The sequence below is a fragment of the Macrotis lagotis genome, chromosome 5, assembly GCF_037893015.1.
Source record: "Macrotis lagotis isolate mMagLag1 chromosome 5, bilby.v1.9.chrom.fasta, whole genome shotgun sequence".
In the NCBI taxonomy this organism is placed as follows: domain Eukaryota; kingdom Metazoa; phylum Chordata; class Mammalia; order Peramelemorphia; family Peramelidae; genus Macrotis; species Macrotis lagotis.
This window is the reverse complement of record NC_133662.1, coordinates 209,395,760-209,409,530: the sequence shown is the minus strand read 5'-3', so window position 1 is coordinate 209,409,530 and position 13,771 is coordinate 209,395,760. Positions and strand designations below refer to the sequence as shown.

The following is a 13,771-nucleotide window of genomic DNA, read 5'->3' as shown; positions in this document are numbered from 1 at the left end:
CTTCCTTCCTTTTTAATTCATTCTAATTCTAATTGCATTGCTCTTGTGTATTAAAAAAATCAGTTTTATGTAATTAAAATTGTTGGTGCTTTCTCTTGATTTTTTCTTTATTTGCTTGTTCTGCTTTATCTTAGTTATGGTAAATATCTACTTCCCTTCTCTCTTAACATATTACAATATCTTTTTTCTCCAATTCACATATCCATTTGTAAGCTATTTAGTTCATGATGGAAAGTATTATTTGCAAAGGTTATTTGTTCAATATTAGTTAAATTTTTCCCAGAAATTTTTGTCAAATATTCAGTCCTAATGCCTGAAGCAGGTTCCTTAGGTTAATAAAATACACAATTATTTGATCATTTATTTATCTAATATATTTCTAAGGATCTAATGATGACCTTACTACTTTTAACCTGATAATAAATAAATTTGATAATATTACTTTTTAGTATAGTTTGATATCGAATACTGCTAAACCTTATGCCTTACATTTTTTCTTCATTTCTTTTGAAATTCTTGTCCTTGGGGCAGCTAGGTGGCACAGTGGATAAAGCACCGGCCCGAGTCAGGAGTACCTGGGTTTAAATCCAGTCTCAGACGCTTAGCTGTGTGGCCTTGGGCAAGCCACTTAACCCCATTTGCCTTGCAAAAAAAAACCTAAAAAAAAAAAGAAATTCTTGTCCTTGTTCTTCCAGATGTTTTTGTAAAAATTTATTCTAGATCTCTAAAATCACTTTTTACCCATTGCTTAATTTTGCATTTTTTGGATATTAATATATGTGTAATTGTCATTTTGTTATGTTATTGTGGTCAAATCATGAGTTATCAGAATCTGTTAAATTATTTAAGTCTATTTCTGTAAAGAGTATTTCTATAGTTTATATTATTCTGTGATATCTAATTTTGGGCTAAACTGCAAATATTTGATACATTCTGTATCTGAAAGGAAATCATTTCTGTATCTCTTCTTGTTGAGTTTTATTGATAATGTATAGCAAGATCTAAGATTTTGGAATATTTATTTTACATTCATTTATATCATGAAAGATATGATTGCATTTTAGTTGAACTTTGAGGACTCAAAAAATAATCATATCATTTATAAAAATCGGTATTTTAATTTCTTTGTCAATTCTTATTCTCACCATATTCTCCTTTTCTCATTATTAAAAGTGATATTTCTACAATTTTAGGAAATATCAGTATTGGCATTAGATATCCTTACTTTAACTCCAGTCTCTTGAGGTCTTGTGATTCCCAGTTACAGATATTACTAGTTTTTATTTTCAGAAAGCTAACATTTACAGTCTTAAAAAATTATGGGGGGAGGCTAGGTGGTGCAGTGAATAGAGCACCAGCCCTGGAGTCAGGAATATGTGAGTTCAAATCTGGCCTCAGATACTTAATAATTACCTAGGTGTGTGGCCTTGGGCAAGCCACTTAACCCCATTGCCATGCAAAACTAAAAAAAAATGCATTTATTTCTAAAGATTTTAACAGTTTTAAAGGAGTTATTTTATGCCAAAAACGTTTAGGTATCTATTTTCAAGTAGTATTCACTGACTCCTGAAGAGCAAGCAGGATGTATGCAAAGATAATGTTCACTCCAGAGATAAAATTTTGTCTGTGTGTGTGAAAAAGGACACTTGTTTTCAGCCAATCTGTTTCAGACTGACATCACCAGAAGAGAACCTTTTGCTGGAAGTTCCTTTGCAACAATTTATGCCTGAGCATATATGATTTATATCATTTCAAAAAATATCATCTCTTCACAGCTGCCCTAATATTAAACTTCTCTGGATTCCTGGTATTAAATTCAATTAGGATAAAGGGTAAAATTGATTTACTATGTTATCATACATTTTGGTAATATTTTATTTCTATTTTAATGTTGTCCCCCTCTGTTTTATATTTCCTGGTTTTAAGTATTGAGGACATATTTGTACTGTAAAAGAGTTTAGTATGTAACTTTTTGGTTGCTTTTACAATTTGACTAAGAATGATATTGAATTCTTTTTTAATGTCTTACAAGGTTCACTTATAAATACATCTTTTTACTGAGTGATTACCTCAATTTTCATTTCTTCAGTTTCCTTTTCTGATATTTGCTTATTCAAATATTTATATTATTTCTTATACTTAATCTGAATACTTAATGTATTTCAAATATTCATCTTCTGTTACTGTAAATGAGAGCAAGAAGAGGGGATAATAGCAAAAAACAAAACAGTACATGATTTCAAAAGGTTTATATTCTATTCTTGGAAAAATTATACACATATATTTAGACCTTTCCCAAGCCTGGATATAGTGCCTGTTTACCTCTGTCTTATAGAATTAATTCAACATTTCCTTTGTCTGAAACTTTTTCATTGCCCCCCCGAAACTGTTTCCTTTCCTTTTCTCTCATTTCCTCTTTCTCTGTCTTTCTTGTCTGTCTCTAAATATATGTATGTGTGTATGTATGTATGTGTGAATGTATATATAAAAGTATAGTAACATGAATATACACACACTATATATATATATATATATATATGCACAAATAAAGCTGGAGTGTATATGTATTTATACATACATACACATATTTATAAACAACACACAGATCTATATACTGTAAGTATACTAATATATGGTAAGTTATATAGGCATAAATTAGTAAATATAGAATTTTGTATATAGTATATTAGAAAATGTTTATACATATATAATGATATATTAAATATAATTGTACACATAGATATAATTAATTAAATTAGTAAATATAGAATTTTGTATATAGTATATTAGAAAATGTTTATACATATATAATGATATATTAAATATAATTGTACACACATAGATATATTAATTAATTAAATATGGGGAGAATGAAATTCAGGAATCAGGAAAGGCTTCATGTAAGAAGCAGTCCTTGAACTAGACTTTGATTCTAAAGGGCAGAGATAAAGGGGGAATATTTACCAGGTATAGGCAAGAGGGAGGATAGTCTGTACATAGTCTGTGCAAAACTAAGCAATGTTTTCATGTATGTGAATTTAATTTAGCTTTCTAAACTGGATTTCCATTTGCCTTTTTAAAAAAAAATTTCAATTAAAACAAAAACAATACCACTCCTTTGTGTGGCATATGCAACTGGGCATGCATAATGATTTCTGAATTTCTAGGCCCATATTTTCTCTGTGCTACTGTGTAGGATATATGCAAAGATAGTGTTCACTCCAGAGATAAAATTTTGTCTGTGTGTGTGTGAAAAAGGACACTTGTTTTCAGCCATTCTGTTTCAGACTGACATCACCAAAAGAGAACCTTTTGCTGGAAGTTCCTTTGCAACAATGTATTTTAAAGCTCTCAGGCCAGTTTTAATGATGGTAAAATATTTAGAATTTTTTAATGCAGGAGACCAAATAGAATAATGCATGAAACCAATAAATAAATAAGTAGACAAATAGGATCTGCAGACAGATAGTAGAGCTTTTATAAAGAGATCGACCACAAAGGTTTTTAAAGTCGGTTTGATAGTTTTTTATTAGTGGTAGGAGAGGTTTTTAAACAGGTAGTATTCACTGACTCTTGAAGAGCAAAGAGGAAATAGTGGTGAAGCATATGATCAAGCCAAAGAGGCATGATAACCACAATTATAAATATTGAGACTCATGGAAGGAGTTCATAATGAATGGATGCAGTTTCTGGCTGTTGATGTGGTAGACCTCAAGGGAAAAAGAATTCTTTCTTCCCATTGAGGATGTTTTCTCTCATTATTATCTGGAATTCTGTAGTATTTGGTGGAAGGAAGAATTATCACACTAGAAATCTCACAATATGGGTGATTTTGTGGCAGTGTGGGTCTTTGGAAGAAACAGTGTCTCTGAAGTCAGAGAACCTGAGATCAAATCCAACTTCTATTGTGGACTTGGGTAAATCACAACCTCACTCAATCTGTTTCCACATCTGCAAAATAGTAGGGTTTGATAACATAACCTATAAAGTCCCTTCCACCTATAGATCTATGCTTTCATAACCTCCCATGAGTCTCTAATTCTCATTTTCCTGATTGGTTAAATGGAGATAATTCCTGCCACACATCTTACAGAATAGTGATGAAAAACTATGGTGAAATAAGGTAAGCTAAGTACTTTGCATTCATAAAATAGTACACAGACATCAGCAATTGCTATTAGTTTTAGGTTTTTCTATCAAAGAGGATTTTAGGATAAGCTGAATCAATCAGACCTAATGTCATGTACTTCCAGAAGCACCTAATTCTACCTAAACTGAACTTTATAAGAATGGATTATTTTTATAGTGAATTTCATTCTTCTTGAAGGAAAAAATCAATTATAGCTTATTTCCCATTATTTTAACCAAAAAAGTTTTATAATCTTGAAAATACTTCACCTCGATTTTTTCTCCTTGAAATTTAAGAAGTTACTTTGAGTACATAATCTTTACCTGAGTCATATTTATCTTTTTTGTTGTTGGATTCTTAATGCTTGATTTTTGGTACACAGTATATCATTAATTACTAATTCATGTGACAAACATGTTACCCTACCCCTCATTCTAATATGTTCATTGAAAATGACACAGAAGGAAGGGCATTTAGCTCTACAGAGAATTAATTAGCATGTAATTCTCAGTATATCATTGAGTGTTAATTAGCAGTTAAACCATCTTCTTGTGCATGACCTGCTGATTTGAATACAGTATTCTGTTACTGTGACCCAAGGGGGAAGTAACTTGAAAGAATATTCTCCATCCTCATTTTAAAATTGAAATTTAGTGCCACAGCTCTATTACCCCTGCGCTTTGTTGAGCCAACACATGTTTTTCTTATCTTTGCCCCACTCAAATCTATGTCAGAGGCAATCTGTCTTTCCTTTCTTAAGAGAGAATAACAAAATCCTTTCTAATTGATCAGAGGAAAAACTTTTTAAAAATACTGGAGCCTTTTTAAAGCTTGATTTCTTCTATATGTAGTTATTCACTCCTGAAAGTAGAAAATTTCATATTATTGCTAGAAACTCCCCTTAGAGATAGGAGATCTGGCAAATCAGTCCAAATGTTAGTTCTTTTAGGAAAAGAAAGAAAAGTAGAATTATGAAAAAGTTATCTCCCAAAAGTAAAAATTTAATTTAATCTATTCTTAAAATTATTCCTAAAATTTGAAGATAAGAATTGAATTTCTTTGAAAGTATATAGAATACGTTTTCCCCCAAGATGGCGCTGAAGGCCAAGAAGGAAGCCATCGTCCCCCCCCCAAGACAGAAGCTAAGGCCAAGGCCTTGAAGGCCAAGAAGGTGGTGTTGAAGGGCATCCACAGCCACAAAAAGAAGAAGATCCGAACCTCACCCAACTTCCGGAGACCCAAGACACTAAGGCTTTGAAGGCAGCCAAAATACCCTCGGAAAAGTGCAGCTCGGAGAAACAAGCTTGATCACTATGCCATCATTAAGTTCCCCCTGACCACCGAATCTGCTATGAAAAAGATTGAGGATAACAACACCCTGGTCTTCATTGTGGACGTCAAGGCCAGCAAACACCAAATCAAGCAGGCTGTAAAGAAGCTGTATGACATTGATGTGGCCAAGGTCAATACACTGATCTGGCCTGATGAAGAGAAGAAGGCCTATGTCCGGCTCACTCCAGACTACAATGCTTTAGATGTTGCCAACAAGATTGGAATAATCTAAACTGTCCAGCTGCCCTGCTTCTTCCCCCACAATAAAAATGTTTTCCAGAAAAAAAAAGAAAGTATATAGAATACTAAAAAAAGTATATAGAATAGTTTTGGGGTTTATTTTTATCATAACTTAAAGTTAAGCTCTACCCTATACAAGGTAATAAGATAGACTTTTCCTTCTCAAATTAATTCCAATGAATTACCAGTCTCAATAGAATTGCCTTCTGTCTGTGTGAACTGGAAGATTAGGTAATGTTTCTTAAGTGGATGCCATAGGCTTCCTAAGCAATAAAACAGAATGATAATTAAGAAGTAAAGGAGGTTATTAATAATAATGTGTAATATTTATGTAATATTTATGTAATATTTATTACATAGCAGACACTTTACATTTATTATCTCAGTTAATCCTCACAATAATCCTTGGAAGTAAGTCCTATTGTTATTCTCATTTTACAGATAAGAAAACTGAGAAAGATTGAGTGATTTACCTAGGGTCTCACAACTAAGGTCTGAGGATGGATTTGAACTTAGGACTTACTGACCTTAGCACCACCTTACATTTACTAATTGTAATTGCCCCTTACAATTACTAATTTGTTTATTGAATGTTGACCTCTTAGAGAATTTTGGGAACTTAGGGAGTCTTTGAAACAATTTGTGTTGATATAATATCTTAAATTATTTAAATAATTTTTCTTTTTTAAAAATAATTTTTTGTTCTCCACTATTATCTCCATTCTGTTCCAAAGAGTGCTTTGTCTCATAAAAAGTTCTGTAAGTTGGCAAGCATATCACACAAGTCTAACATTTTCAATTTCTAATACCCATGATCCTTCATCATTTCAAAAAAGCTGGTCAAAATTTTCATCATCACTATTCTTTGGAATGTTCTTTGGCATTAGAATTTTTAATATTCAATATAGATTGTTTTATTTAATTAATTTGATTTTTCCATCTTGATTATTAAAGTCACTTGTATATATCCTGTTTTGTGAGTTACTATTGCTTTCAGTTCATGTAAGTACTGCTAGATTTTTTCTGCATTTATGTATCTTTTTCTGTATTTTTCATTATAAATATGTATCAAAATTACTTTATTCCTATTTCCCCAAATGATAATTATATCCATTGTTTTTAGTTCATTGTAACAATGAAAAGTGTTAGTATCCTGATTTTGGGGGTCTGATCTAGCAGTGGAATCAATGTCAGAGAATAGACCTTCCAATAAATTTTTTTCTTTAATTCTAAGTTTTTTTCCCTAGAATAATTCAATCAATTCACACAAGGGTCTAAGAAGTTGAAAAACCCAGCAAAGTTAAAATACTTTCCCAAGGTCATTCAGGATATATTTGAAAAAAAAGTTACTATTTGAACCCAATTCCTCTGATATCTTTTCTTGTGTTCTTTGAATTGTGTGAAACTGTTCCCTGAAAAATTTAAAGAACTATATATTTTTATTATTACTGTTATATTTTGTTTTGGGAGGATTTGGTTCTCTATGCTATGCTATCAGAAATAATTGCTTTATCATCATAATTTTTCTTATGCTCTATGTAATACTTTTTCTCTCTCTGACTTCTCTCCAATTGCTTTTTAGTTGTCTCCTCACATAGGTCTATAAAGAACTATGAAATACTGGAAATAATAACTCGACTCTCAATGATATTATTTCAAGTGAGGATGATAAGCCCAAACTTTACAAAGATTGTCCTTCCATATCAAATTTGCAGCTATTTCTAGGGAAAATGTCCATAAAAGTGTGAGCATCACAATTTTTGCATTTTCCAGCCCAATTTCAGGTTTGTGGTTAAAGATCATAGGCATTGTTATGTTATGTGGCAGCAGGATCTTGACTTAGTCAGAAACAGGGAAAATTCAATTCAAGTCATAGTTTCTAGGTCTAGCACATTGCTCTGGGGGTTGATTCAAGGGTGGAAATGTTTTTTTTAATCTTTTCATGCCTCTTAGATCTCTGTATCTTTTGTGACTTTATTTGGTTTCCCCTTTACTTCTTGGTATAAGGTTATGAAGTGATATCTATATCTTCATGAGTTACAAACATCATAGAGATTAATGAAGTAGCCTAGATCTGTACAAGCTATAAATTGACAACTTTTTTGCCTTCTTTATGTACAGTCATGGTGAAGAGTGTAGCATAAAGAATGGAGAAATGTTTAAAAATAAACTCTTGGGGAATTGCTGTCTAATGATGCTGAAATGTATTGCTCCATGAAGTTGAAAACAATGCTTTATAGTCTTTGGTGTTTCAGGTGACAAGCAAGAGGCAGGATAAATTTTTCAGTCTGAATGACTTTGGAGAGATTCTATTCCTGAGTGTTATGGAAATCCAAGAGAGGTGAAGTATTCTATGGCACGCTCCTTTCTTATTACACTCTGATTCATATTGATTAATGACAATGGAATATCTTCTGGAGGTTTCCTTAAGAACTTTGATTCTCTAATATTGTAGGTCTATATCCTTTTGTTTTAATAAATGTACTTTTCCAAATAAAGCAAATCACTTGCTCTTTTTGAAAGAATGATTTTCCAGGAAATGGTTATTTATAAATTTAAAATACTTTGATACTGCCTTTTGCCTTTGACTTCACATTAGGTGATTGAGTTAATTTATTCAAATTTATGTTCATAAAATTCTAAGAAGGGACCTTAGAAGTTATCTAGTTTAACTCCCTGACTCATGGAAGAATCACCTGACTCAGTAAGCTTCTGTTGTCATGAGGATTAAAGAGATTTTCACAGAATTGTCAGTAAATGCTAAAAGCTATAGTCTTTATTAGGCACGTGTTTGACTCTCATAAGATTTAAGACCTAAAGATATCTGGTGGTGAAAGATTCATAGAAGAGCTAAATGCAAGAAGAAAAGTATGCAATCAAAGATTATTCTGGTTCTCCAATGCAAGAGACTTCAGGTCATAGTAGGAGGAAGAACAGCATCAATAAGAGTTTTGAACATCAACTGCCATTTTACTTGGCAGACCCAGTTCTTCTTAGATAAAGTATGATCTGATTTGTGTACTGCCCCAAAGGGACACCTGGGTTTCAGAAATGAAGCAATATATGTTCTCATCAGTTGAATACAATTGATTTTAGTTTTAAAGTGGAAAAGGAATAGAGATTCAAGGGACTGACTGATAGTACCCAGATGAGTGTAAGCATTAGGCATAGAAATTTCTGCTCATTTCAATTCACATCAATTACATAAGTCTTTCTAGGTTTCTCTGAGAGCATCCTGCTCATTGTTTATTATATCACAAGAGTATTCCACAGCAATCATATAATATCACTTGTTCAGTCATTCCCCAATTGATAGTCATCAACCTTAATTTCCAATTCTTTGCCACCACTAAAAGAGCTGCTATGAACATTTTTTTGTACTTAGAGGCCCCTTTTCTTTTTTTTTTTTCCAATCTCTTTGGGATATAGACTTAGAAGTGATAATGCTTGGTTAGGGTTAGTATATCCACAGTTTTATAGTCCTTTAGACATAGTTCCAAATTGCTCTCCAGAATATTTGAATCAGTTCACAACTCCATTGATAATGCATTAGTATCTCAATTTTCCCATATCCCCACCAATATATGACATTTCCTTTATGACACATTAGTCAATCTGAAAGGTATGGGATGATACCTAAGAATTATTTTAATTTGCATTTTTCTACTTGATAATGATTTAGAGAATTTTGAATGACTATAGATAACTGATTATTTTGTGAAAACTACTTAATCATATTCTTTGATCATTTATGAATTGGAAAATTATATTATATAAGTTTGACTCAGTTTTTTCTATATTTGAGAAATGAGGCCTTTACAAGAGAAACTTGCTGTGCCTTTTATTTTCACAGATATGACTACTATGTATTTCCTTCCATCCTATTTCTCTTCCTTTTTATCCTCCTATTTCTCTGCTTTCACTTTGTACATCCTTTAAAGTATTTTTTTTCTGAATACTTTCTTCTCTAAATCACCATGGATTTTATCAGTTCCTCTGTCTGTTTCATTTCTCTCCCTTTCTACTTTCCCATAAGATTTGGATTTCCAAGTGAGTATTTATATTATTCCTTCTTTCAGTCGATTGCAATGAGAATAAGGTTCAAGTGCTCTGCCCCAACTTTCCCCATTTTTCCCTCCACTATGAAAGCTCTTCTTCTTTTTGAAGTGATATAATTTAATAATTAAAAATAACCCTAATTTGTGCTTCCTTTCAACCTTTATCCCAGTGCATTCCTATGTCTCATTCCTTAAATTTATTTTTTAGATATTACCCACTCATATTCAAATTGATACACATACTCTTTGTCTTTACTTCTTGTAATTGTCCTAAAAATGATAGAATTCTTAGGAGTTATAAGTATCTTCTTCCCATGTAGGAATATAGACAGTTTAACCTGAATTCTTTATAATTTCTCTTTTTTTATGATTCTCTTGACTTATATTTCAAAGTCAAGTTTTCCATTCAGTTCCAATCTTTCATAAATGCTTGAAAGACTATGATTTCATTGAATATCAATTTTCCCCTGAAGGGTAATTTTCAGCATTACTGGATCTTGGTTAGGTGGCAAAGAATAAGAAATTAAGGAATTGCAAATCATATTTCTATGTGTGTTATCCTGGTTATGATTCCATGATATTTGAATGCTTATAATACTTTCTCTTTGAATTGAAAGCTCTGGAATTGGACTTTAATATTCCTGAGAATTTTCATTTTAGTTTCTTTTTTAGGAGGTGATCAGTAAATTCTTTCAGTTTCTATTTACCCAATGGTTCTAGGATATTGGAAAAGTTTTCCTTGATACTGTCTTGAAAGATGCTATCTAGTTTGTTTGGGGGTTTTTTGGCTTGTTTTTTTTTTTATCATGACTTTTCAGTTAGTTACAAAATTCTCAATTATTTTCCTTAACTATTTTTAAAAAAATTATTAAATGACTTGCCCAAGGTCACTCAGCTAAGCAATTATTAAGTGCCTGAGGCCACATTTGAACTCAGGTCCTCCTGATTCCACTATCCATTGTGATACTTATTTCTCCCCAAATCATCTCTCCTTAATCTGTTTTTCAGGTTTGTTTTTCCTTCAATAAGATATTTTTCACATTTTCATCTTTTTTCTTCTTCTTTGGATTTTCTTTTAATTGTTTATTTAATTTAATTGTTTAATTTAATTGTTTCTTGGTGTTTCATGGAGTCATTAGTTTCTACTTTCCCAAATCTAATTTTTCTAAATTTTTCTTTCATATTTTATTTTTTCCGATTACATAAAAACAACCTTTAGTATTTGTTTCTAAATTTTTGAGTTCTTGATTCTCTCCCTTCATTGAGAAAATTAGCAATTTGTTTTTAAGTTATGCAAGTATAGTAGTCAACTTATATTTTCTTTTAACTCATATTTTATTAGAAAACTTAAAAAAGGAAAAAAAGCAAAAGAAAGTAAAAAAAATAATGTCCCTATCTGTATTCAGATTCCATCAGTTATTTCTCTGGAAATCAATAGCATTTTTCATCATAAGTCCTTCAGAGTTGTCTTGGAACATTTTTTGCTAAGAATAGCAAAGTCATTCAGAGTTGATTATCTTACAATGTTATTGTTATTACATACAATGGTGTCTTGCTTCTATTCATTTCACTTTCCATCAATTCATGTAGCTATTTCCAGGTATTTTTCTAAGAGCATCCTGCTGGCCATTTCTTATAATGCAATAATATTTTATTACAATTATATAACACAATTTCTTAAGCCATTCACCAGTTTATGGGCATCCTTTTGATTTCTAATTCTTTGCCATAAGTAAGAGCTATTTTACAAATTTTTGTACATATAGGTTCTTTCTTTTTTAAAAAAAATTACCTTTAAGAAACATGCCTGATAGTAGTTTTGCTGAGTTAATATGTATGCATGATTTCATATGATTTTATAGTCCTTTAAATAGTTTCAAATTGTTCTCTAAATTGTTTCAATTAGTTCACAGCTTAACCAACAGTGTTTTAGTGTCTCATGTTCCCCAAATCCCTTCAAACATTTGTCATTTTTTCTTCTATCCTATTAGCCAATCTAATAGATGAAAGAATTGTTTTAATTTGCATTTCTGAAGTCAATAGGTATTTAGAGATTTTTCACATGACGACAGGTAGCTTCAATTACTTCTTCTGAAAATTTACTTTTCACATCTTTTGATCATTTATAAATTGGGGAATTGCTCTTATATTTGTTTTATAAATTTGACTAAGTTCTCTATATACTTTGTGAAATGAGGTTAATCAGAACAAATTTTTAAAACGATTTTTAGTTATAACTGATAACTGCATTTTTTCCATTCTAGTTCCTCTCTTTATTCTATCTTTTCTCTCCTTTTACCCTGTTCATTCTCAAATGTGCTTTATTTTTACCTCCTCAATATACTTTCCCTTCTACCATCCCTCTTTTTATCCCTTTCCCTTCCTACTTTACTGTTGGATAAGAGAGTTCTATATTGAATTTAATGTTTATGCTATACTCTCTGAGTCAATTCTGATCAAAGTAAGGGTCACACATTTCCCATTCCACCATTTCCACAACTTCCCCTCCATTGTAAAATTACATTCAGGCTTCTTTTATAGCAGCCAATTTTCTGCATTATTTTGATTTTTCTTTCTCCTATTGTATTCCTCTTTCTCATGTTAATTTAATTTATTTTTTACATTTCATCCCACCATATTCAACTCACACCTGTGTCCTCTTATTGATATAGTTCTTTTGAGTTACAACTATCATCTTCCCAATGTAGGAATGTAAACAGTTTAATCTTATTAAGTCTTTAATAATTTCTCTTTTCTCTTTATCTTTTTGTACTTCCCTTGAGTCTTGTATTTGAAATTTAAAATTTCTATTCAGCTCTGGTCTTTTCATCAGAAGTGCATGAATGTCCTCTGTTTCACTGAATTTCTATTTTCCACTTCTATTTTTTTGAAAGACAATGGGGTTGCGTGATGTTCCCAAGGTCAAACAGCTAGGTAATTATTTAAGTGTCTGAGGTTGAATTTGAATTCAGATCCTCCTGACTCCAGGACTGGTGTTCTATCCACTGCTCCATCTAGCTGCCCCACCACTTCTAATTTTTAAAAAAATTTCTTTCTTCATTGAACTTCTTTACCTCCTTTACCAAGCTGTTGGCTCCTTTCTCATGATTTTCTTCTTCACTCATTTCTTATCCAAAATTTTTCTCTACCCTTCTTATTTGATTTTTAAAATCCTTTTTGAACCCTTCTATGAATTCATTTGAGACCTGCAAATAATTTACATCTTTTTGAGACTTTGGATATAGCAACTTTAACTTTGTTCTCTTCTTCTGAATTTATGTTTTACTCTTTCCTGTCACCTAAGTAATTTTCTATTATCAGGTTCTTTTTTTGTTGTTTGATAATTTTTCTAGTATGGGTCATGCATTTTAACTTCATGATAAAATTGGGCTCTGCTCCTGAGGTGGAAGGGATAATCTTCCAAGTTTCAAGATTATTGTATAGCTATTTTCACCCACTATTTCTGAGGCTCTATATTATTTTTTTAATTCTGCTAAAATGGTATGATTCAAAAGAGAGGTGTGTTAACTTCCCTTTGACTTGAGTTCTCATTTGTAAGTGACCAGGGTCCTTGCTATTTTGCGCCACAAGCCTGGTATATTAGTGATCTTCCTTACCCTGCGGCTGTCACCTAGGACTCTGACCTCCCTCCTCCTATAAGCAATGTAACGCTGTCCTGTGCCAACCAAGGGACTCCAGTAATTTCCTTTTGACTCCAGTAATTTCCAGTTATCCAACCCCTTTACTTTCTATGTTCTGAGAATTCTGGAAGTAACTACTTGCCTGTTCAGTTGCCTCACAGCTTGTAAGGACTTCTATTGACTTGTACTGGGTGTGGTCCACTAATAATTGCCTGGTGCACGTTCTTTACTGCTGACTTTTGTTAGGGTTTGGGGGCTCTTTGCTATTTTGATGGCATAGTGCCTGCACTGGACTATGTTCTACTCTCACCCTGGTGAGACATACTATTCCTACTGAACTTCTAAGTTGGTTTGGGCTAGTAAAAAAATTG

The 13,771-nt window shown here is 31.9% G+C and overlaps 1 pseudogene; it reads left to right on the top strand.

The window, feature by feature from the left end:
• Window positions 1–5,220: 5,220 nt before the first annotated feature.
• LOC141490030 (large ribosomal subunit protein uL23-like) lies at window positions 5,221–5,693 on the top strand (annotated as a pseudogene).
• Window positions 5,694–13,771: the final 8,078 nt, after the last annotated feature.